This window comes from Sinocyclocheilus anshuiensis, unplaced genomic scaffold (assembly GCF_001515605.1).
Source record: "Sinocyclocheilus anshuiensis isolate Anshui unplaced genomic scaffold, SAMN03320099.WGS_v1.1 scaffold874, whole genome shotgun sequence".
Lineage (NCBI taxonomy): Eukaryota > Metazoa > Chordata > Actinopteri > Cypriniformes > Cyprinidae > Sinocyclocheilus > Sinocyclocheilus anshuiensis.
In genome coordinates this window covers 798,075-806,656 of record NW_015538065.1, presented here as the reverse complement: position 1 = coordinate 806,656, position 8,582 = coordinate 798,075, and positions in this window count along the sequence as shown.

Sequence of the window (8,582 nt, the reverse complement as noted above, 5' to 3'; positions counted from 1 at the left end):
CACATTTTCTGCAATCTTTTGCTTAGCTTTTGCAATCTAAAAACAGAAAAATCTGTTTCCCATTTATGATCATCTCTGAAAATCTTAAATGTTTTTGATGCAAGGCAACCTGTTGATTTTTGACAGGTAGAGGTATGGTTGAATGGCACTACCTGGCAAAAGGGTCCACCAACTTAAACCTAGAACTAAACAAAAAATATTGTATGGAAGTTGATCCCTCAGTATAATAACAGATGAGACTGTCCCATAGCCAAACACCAGTGTGATCAAGATGACTGTGACGGCTACAAAAGCCTTTCTCTTCAGTTGATACACTCCTTCTTTCTCCTTTCCTTCCCCTGGTTTGGGTCTCTTCAAAACCCACAAAATCATGAAAGAGCAAGATGAACATGCAACTAATGTTCCAAGATATATACCCAAGAATAGCCATAGAGGCAGTTTAGGGTAGGAATCCACTGTATGCCATCCAAACATCATGATTATCAGCCAGACCAGCCCAACAAATAATACTTTAGCTTTAGGGGCTTTCATGTATTTTAGATAAACCAACGGATGGACCACTGCCAGGTAGCGCTCAATACAAAAAATGGTTTGAAAGAGCGGTCGACCCACCAGAAATGTACTGCACAGGTAATTAGAGATGAGAATAACAACTCTCTTATTAAGCAAAGTACCTGACAGAAAAACAGTGAGGGAAATCCCACAAATGATCTCAGAAACAGACTGGTTCAAAATGACAAAGTCTGACCATATAACACCTTTATTGCTCCACACCAGCCACAGAATCCAGCAGTTCAGAGGCAGAAAAAGGATGACGTTCAGCACTATATAGAAGCCAGTGAAAACATTTCCTGGATAGGAGTCCATGCACTCATAAAATGGATCACCAGAACAGTTGCTTCCAGATTGAGAGATGCAATTGGATAAAAAGTCAACAGTGCTGTTCACTTCCATATTCAGTGAGATTTGCCCTGGTATGAAATAGGGGGAAAAAATAGTCCTATATTTAGTATGTATCATGTCAGAAATGGTCAGATTATTCCAAATAAAGCCGCAAACTGTTAATCTCACACATTTAGCAGAAAAGGTGAACATCCATTTTTAGATTACCACAGCATATTACCACACTATTAGTAGATAATCCAGGAAGCAGTGTTTAAGATCATACCAGATAAACTGATAAACTCCCCTTTGTACTAGATAATATTAACGAATATTCAATTGCTTTGAGAAATAAACCCACCCCTGTACTTACACATTGATAGTTTTACATGTATATGTGCAGCCTGAAGTGCATTGTGAGCTTTTATTTGGTATACTGTATATATTGTTCTGATGGCCACTCCCCTTATACACTGTGAGATGTTGGGTAACTGCAGCAGTCATGTGTATTTGCCACACTTCAAAAAGAAAACATGCTCTAGTTATAAAACAGAACTGCAAACGAAAGTTACCAAAGAGACTATTGGTGGACCCTTTTGCCTAACAGTGCGATTCAAACATACCCCTACCTGTCACAAATCAACAGGTTGCCTTGCATCAAAAACATGCAGATTTTCAGAGAAGATCATAAATGGATACATTTTTTATATTTTGAAAAATGCAAAAGCATGAAAAAATTTGTTTTTTTTTGTGATATTTCTGTAAAAATCTAAGTGTCTCTCTCAGTTTAGTAGCAAAATATTATATAAAATATTGTTCTGAGGGCAGGTACAGTATCAGTTGTTCTCCTACAAAATACACTTATATTTCTTTTCTTATGTTACTTTTCTTCTAGTTATTTGCAGGGAGGCATGCTTAAAACACATGCCATCATCTGAACCATAATATGTGTTTAATTTTCAAATAGAAATATTTATAAATATTCATTTTAAAAATAATTCTGTCTCAAATATTAGTTTCTGCATGAAGTGCTCTGTTATATAATGTCACATGTTCCCAGTTATGTGCTATGTTTGGACTTTTATGTTGTAGTTCTTACATCTCAGTTTACAGTTTCCTGTGACGGTTTGTAGTCCAGTATAGTTTATTTGATCATTGGTTCTTTTGATTGTTTCAACAGGTTTGTGTGTGTGTGTGTGTTTTGTTAACACTTGTGTATTTAAGCCCTGGTTTCCCTATGTGTCATGGTCAGTAGTTATACATGTTTTCAGTTCTCCTGGATTAATGTCCTAGTTTGTTTTCATTGATTAAACGCTGCATTTAGATCCTTATTTCCTCCTGCGTCCCTTGATCTTCTTCTTACACACAGTCTAGGCATCATTTCATTTAAAAGTTTATTTTTATAAATGTATTATTAAATACAGGTTTGAGTTGCAATTTTTTTCATAATACTCATCTGCATTCTCCAATCAGAATCAAATATTCCAGAACGCATAAAAAACGTAATCTGCATGTATAACAGGGGGTTTGAATAAATATATTCACATGCAGAGTAATTTAAAGAAATATCTAGATATTGTCCTAATGCCAAATTAGAAAGGCTCAGATAATAGTACATATAGTGGCCCCAAATATGTTTAGGCATGTAAGCCATGCTTAAAACTATATAAGTGTCATCACATAAGTGTATCCAAACCAATACAGTTTTCAAGCAATAAAATGACACAGAAAGAAGTTTGCCAGGCCTGAAATAATGAACCAACAGATTTACTGTTCAAAAAGAAAATGTGACACTTTCTTGTTTTGAAACATCAGTGAATCAATCACTGAGACACTGGATTTGCAAAGTTATTGCTAAAATCCATTTGTATTCTGCATGAACTGATCACAACTATTAATTTAGTGAACTGACAATATTTTAAAATGACATTTTGCTACCAAACTTTGCAAGAAGATTCCTCAAGAATTTCAGCACAAAAAATACTTTATGCATTTTTGACAGGTAGAGGTAAGGTTGAACTGCGGCGCTTGGCAAAAGTGTACACCAATTTAAACCTAGAACTAAACAATAAGTGTGGTATGGAAGTTGATCCCTCATTACAATAACCCATGACACTGTCCCATAGCCAAACACCAGTGTGATCAAGATGACTGTGACAGCTACAAAAGCCTTTCTCTTCTGTTGATGTGCTGCTTCTTTCTCTCCGGCCCCTGGCTTGGGTCTCTTTAAAACCCACAAAATCACGACAGAGCAAGATGAACACACAACCAACATTGCTAGAAACAGTCCCATTGCAAGCCATACGGGCATTTTCGGGTAAGAATTCACAATATAAAATCCAAGCACCAGGATAATCAGCCAGACAAGCACAACTAAAGGCAGTTTCATCTTAGGGGTTTTTGTGTATTTCAGGTAAACCAGTGGATGGACCACAGCCAGGTATCGCTCCACACAGAAAACGGTTTGAAAGAGCGGTCGACCCACCAGATATGTACTGCACAGGAAGATAGAGATAAGAATAAGAGCTTTCTTATTAAGCAAAGCACCTAAGACAAAAGTAATAAGAGAAACCCCATTAATGATCTCAGCAACAGACTGATTCAAAATGACAAAGTCTGAGGATGCGACACCTGCCGTTCTCCTCACCAGCCACAGAATCCAGCAGTTCACAGGCAAGAAAATGACGGTGTTGAACAGTAAGCTGACGGCAGTGAGAATATTTCCTGGATAAGAGTCCATGCACTCATAAAATGGATCATCAGAAAAGTTCCTTTTAAATCGGAGGGTGCAGTTGGATAAATCCATAGTGTTGTTAACTGCCATATTTGCTCAGAAGTTCCTTTATTTTCTGTGTGGAATATGTGTTAAATTAAATCAGTTCATAAGATTATATCAAATACATTAATGATTAAATTGCATTATTAATCCCATAGGCAATTGGCGATATTTACAAAATATTAAGACACAGCATCGTCATGATAAAGCATACACCACAACAACATACTCCAAAACTTCACAAGCTTTGATAGCTGTTTGATATTTAAAATAGAAAAAAAATCAATTCACATACTCACACATGTATATCTGTGCAGTCTGTAAGGGTGTTGTGAGGATATAGTGTTTATAAATACAGTATGATAGCCACTCCTCTCATCCATATTAAACGAGGCCTATGAAGAAACTGGAGAAGAATATAAGTGATTTAAGTTTACAAATAATGTTGCATTGTTTACCTAGATCAGTAGATGCATGAAAAATCAAACATGTATAGTTAAGCAGTTGTTGTTTGGTACTAAGAATTAATATAGTCAAAATTTTGCTTTGCTCAACCAAATTTAAGCACGATTTTTCCACTTTGAAGGTATAATATAAGGACAGGCGCATAGTTGCAAAGCCTTCAGAGATGGTACAAATATGATGAAGAATTGAAGAGTTGTTTGAAAAAGTTTATTATGTGTAAATGGAACATGACAGGTCGCATAATGTACAGCAATTTACATCATTTCTGCATTATTATACAGTTCTCATAGGTTGCTAACTCTGTAGAATAAATGTTTTAATGTTTTAGCCCAATTTCTACATTAGATAAAGCACAATATTAAGTTAAATGTAGGCTGCTGCATGCAAATCCTTCAGTAGCACTAGCAATGTTTTCAAAACAGATGTTGATGAATGAAGTAATGCTATCACAATGATGAGAGACATATTCAAATGATCAGATTGTTTATCTCGGCCATCTATGCTCTATAAAAACAATGGTAGTGTTCTATTTCTCAATATTATTCAAAAAAGATCAAAAATGAAAATCCAGAAGTTTTATCAAGTATCATCACCTTTAGACTTAAAAGTAAAAAAAAAAATGGTACAAGGTACACAGGAAACACAATCTGTTATATGTGTTATTTTCACTCGTGACCCCAGTTCATGAGGGAAAATAAGTTAACAGGTCTAAAATTAATTTTAAAAAATAAGGATTCATGTCATCTTTCACCTACATAAATCTTCCTTTAAAAGAACATTGTTTATGTTTTTTTGAAATATGGCAGTTTGTTGTACTTGGACAAATACAAGATAGGTTGTGTTGCACTACTTGGTCTCAGAAACCACATGCTAATACCTGTCAACAAACAAAAAGTGTCATATGGAACGTCTGCCTTTATACATATAGTTACCAACAATAAGAAATAGGACAAAAATAACTGAACTAGAATGTGTGTTATGGCCCAGAAGTTCCTCTTTCTCTTATTGCGCATCCCTTCCTTCTCTTTATCTCCAGGACTGGGTTTCAACAGAGCTTTCAGCACGCCTAAACTACAGGCAGTGATGAACAAGAGACTGATTGTGAGAAAGATACTGTAGACTTTCAGTGGGATTAGTGGAAAAGTGAAAATGGAATATGCTCCAAAAGACCAGGTCACAAGCCAGGCCATCGCAACACACACGCGTCTGAGCCTCAGATTGCTGAACCTGTGGAAAAGCATGGGATAGACCACAGCAATGAGGCGCTCCAGACAAATCAAGCAGTTCATTATGGGCCGTCCAATTAGGTATTTGCCAAGCAAGAACATAGCTATGTACATGGTCCAGGTAATTTCAAAAACAATTGAAATAATGCACATGAAAAAGCCTAAGAATGCGATAATTTCCATTAGAGACAAGACAACTGTAAAGTAGTCAGTAGGTGGAATGCCCTTCCCTTTAGTCAGCTGTTTGAAGCACATGAAAAGGATCCAGAAATGTAAAGGCAAAAAGAAAATTACGTCTAGAAGTAAAGAGCTCAGTGCTATGATAATCCCAGGGTAAGAGTCAAAACATTCATAAACGCAGGACGTTCGGTTGACAGAGATAGTGGTGTTCATGTTTTCATCCAAATTGCTTTTGCTGAAGTCTAAAAAAAATAAAGAGGAATAATGCTAAAAACAATTTCCAATTTTTAAAATTATACGTTTTTAAGATAAAAGCAACAGGGCTCACAATAATAATAATAATAATAATTATGATGAATTGCTTTTCAACTTCACATGGATGACATGGTGTAAACACAGTACAATAACACCTTAAAAGTGGCCCACTAACCTGGTCGAGTGTTTACAGAAACCTTGAGATGATATATCTGGTGTTCCTCACACTGACAAGGCTTGTGCCAACCTGGTCAACAATGTTTCTGAGGCACCTATGAGATCTGATATAGTTTTATGCCTGAAATGATCATATTTAAATGCTGCTGGAACTGAACGCCCAACATGTGCAATTATATTCAGTTTAGAGATTTCAGAGGGACTGATGTAATCAAACACTAATCACTCATGTTTTCATTCTAAAATGTTGGACTTAAAAGTGAATCAAAATTATATTCGTTGTCTTTACAGACAAGGATTAGGTCCTGACAAAGTGATTTATATAGGCTTTTCAATGTACAATTTTATTGTATGACACCTGCATGTTGCACGCCAAAAGTTTTGCCTCTCTCATGAACAGATGACAGCTTTTTTTCAAAGTATAATATGCTGCCATTGCACAATATGGTATGTGCAATATCTAAACAACTCATATTTATGTACATGAAACAAACTGAGCATTCCCATACCTTCTTTCCATACCTGTACACAAAGCCCAGTACCAGTGGTGGTCCTGGCTTACTTGGTGCCCTAGGTGAGATACTGCAAGACAGGACTAAAGAAAAACAATCTTAGTAGTTCTTTAAATAACTGAATAATATTTTATTATTATAGTAGTGCAGTTTTGTAGTTCAACAGATGTAGCTGAAAGCCCCACTTATTATATAACTTGGAAAATAATCAGCATGCATATCTGTTTTCTGAAAAAGAGCAACTGACATTTTGATGAATCCTTTCATATTCCCCAGGATAAATTTGAGTTTCATGCAAGAGTGGAAGGTAACAAAATGTTTAATTGAAATACAGTACACAGAAAGTGTGACTCAAATGAATGCATCAGCAGTTTACACAACGCCTTTTAACCAACACTAATCTCATGCAACTTAATTGTCAAAAATACAAATCAAATACAGTTTTTTGGATGTTGAATTCATCACCATCCTTCTTATCTAACCTGATATGTACTGTACTTCTGTTGTGACAGAAAGAAACAAATAAATAAATACAGTGTATGTCTTGATTTCCAGCAAACATTTCCTTGATGAAAACAAGATGAATTCAGACAAGAGTCAAAATTTGTGTTTAAAGTGTACAGAAATATCTAATTTTTTCACTTGTTTTAAGCATAAACTTAACTAAATGTATTATTTGTTATTTTCCAACAGCCATTTTTTTCAGTGCATTTGTGTATGACAAATGTAAATTACATATGAAAATTATAGTCAATAAAAACTTGAACCAAATTATCTCCATTTTTTTCATTTTAACATCATTTTTGCTCTGCAGGTGGTGATTTTACTATGGTTGAATAGATAGATGGCTTTGTAGAAATATACAAAGTGAGCTGGAATCTCCAACCACGTCATAAATGTTGTTGCATAAGAAACTATGCAAAAAGTAAACATATAGACTTTGTATAATGTATAGAGCCATCCTGATGCACATTATGACATACCTTTACATTTCAAAATAACCTTGGAAGATTCTGTTGACATACCTCAAGAGTGACTTACTCTGTTAGTTTGTTCTTGTTTTGTGGGCAGACAGACCATTTAAATGTTGCTAGATAATGTAGGAGCTGCAAAGATGGAAAAAAATCACACATACAGTGATACACATACAAACTTCTCAAACATATAAGATTAAAAAACAACATGGAATAAACACAAAAAGCGAGACAATCTGCTTTGGTAAAAAATTATTAGTTTATCAGATATTGATAAATTAATGAATTATACAACATATGATGAACTACTCAGTCACAACCCTCAAAGATCTAATGTTTCTCGTATTCCAGTTTGAATACAGGAGATAAATCACCAATATCTAACGAATTTGACTATGGACCCACATCAGATGACCTCAATGATGCAATGGTTTTCATCTCATTTTTACCTTTACTATACACTACCTCTAGCCCTCTTTGTTCTCTATGTATCTCACAGTAGTGTGTCAGTACTTAAATTAATCCCATCATATCAGAAAGGTTATCATAACCAGAATCTAACCTTCCTAGAACAAGGTGCTAAGCCTGTCTCTGATGGCACTACTTGGCAAGGACATTAACAGGTGACAATAATAGTGCCTCTTCTCAGAACCTATCCTTCCGCAGTTTTATTATGTGTTATATTTAGTGCAAACACTTTAGGTGTCAACAGTGTTGTCACGCACCAGTGTGTCACCCAAACTTTGGACATTTGTATATCTATTAAGAATCAATACAGTATCTTGTCTGTCTAATGTGCTCTTTTAGTTTAAGAGCTTTGCTGTTTTTCCTGCAGCTGTTGAAGACATTTTTCCACACTGTCTTAAGTTGCGATCACATTAGTGACATTTTAGTGAAAAATTGCACACAAAACAAGGTCCGTTGTCTGTTGTCAATAGCAAAGAGACGTCGCTTTCAAAGCAAGCAGCTTGAACACGAGTGAGATCTTGATGGGGAATTTTTTCGCCCTCCTGTGAAACTCCCGATCCCACTGATATGGTGCGATCCAGCATTTTATACCAGCATTTTATGCTTCTTGTACATGATCACAATTTTGGGCTGGGTGCTTGTTGTCCAAATCTAAATATATATATAT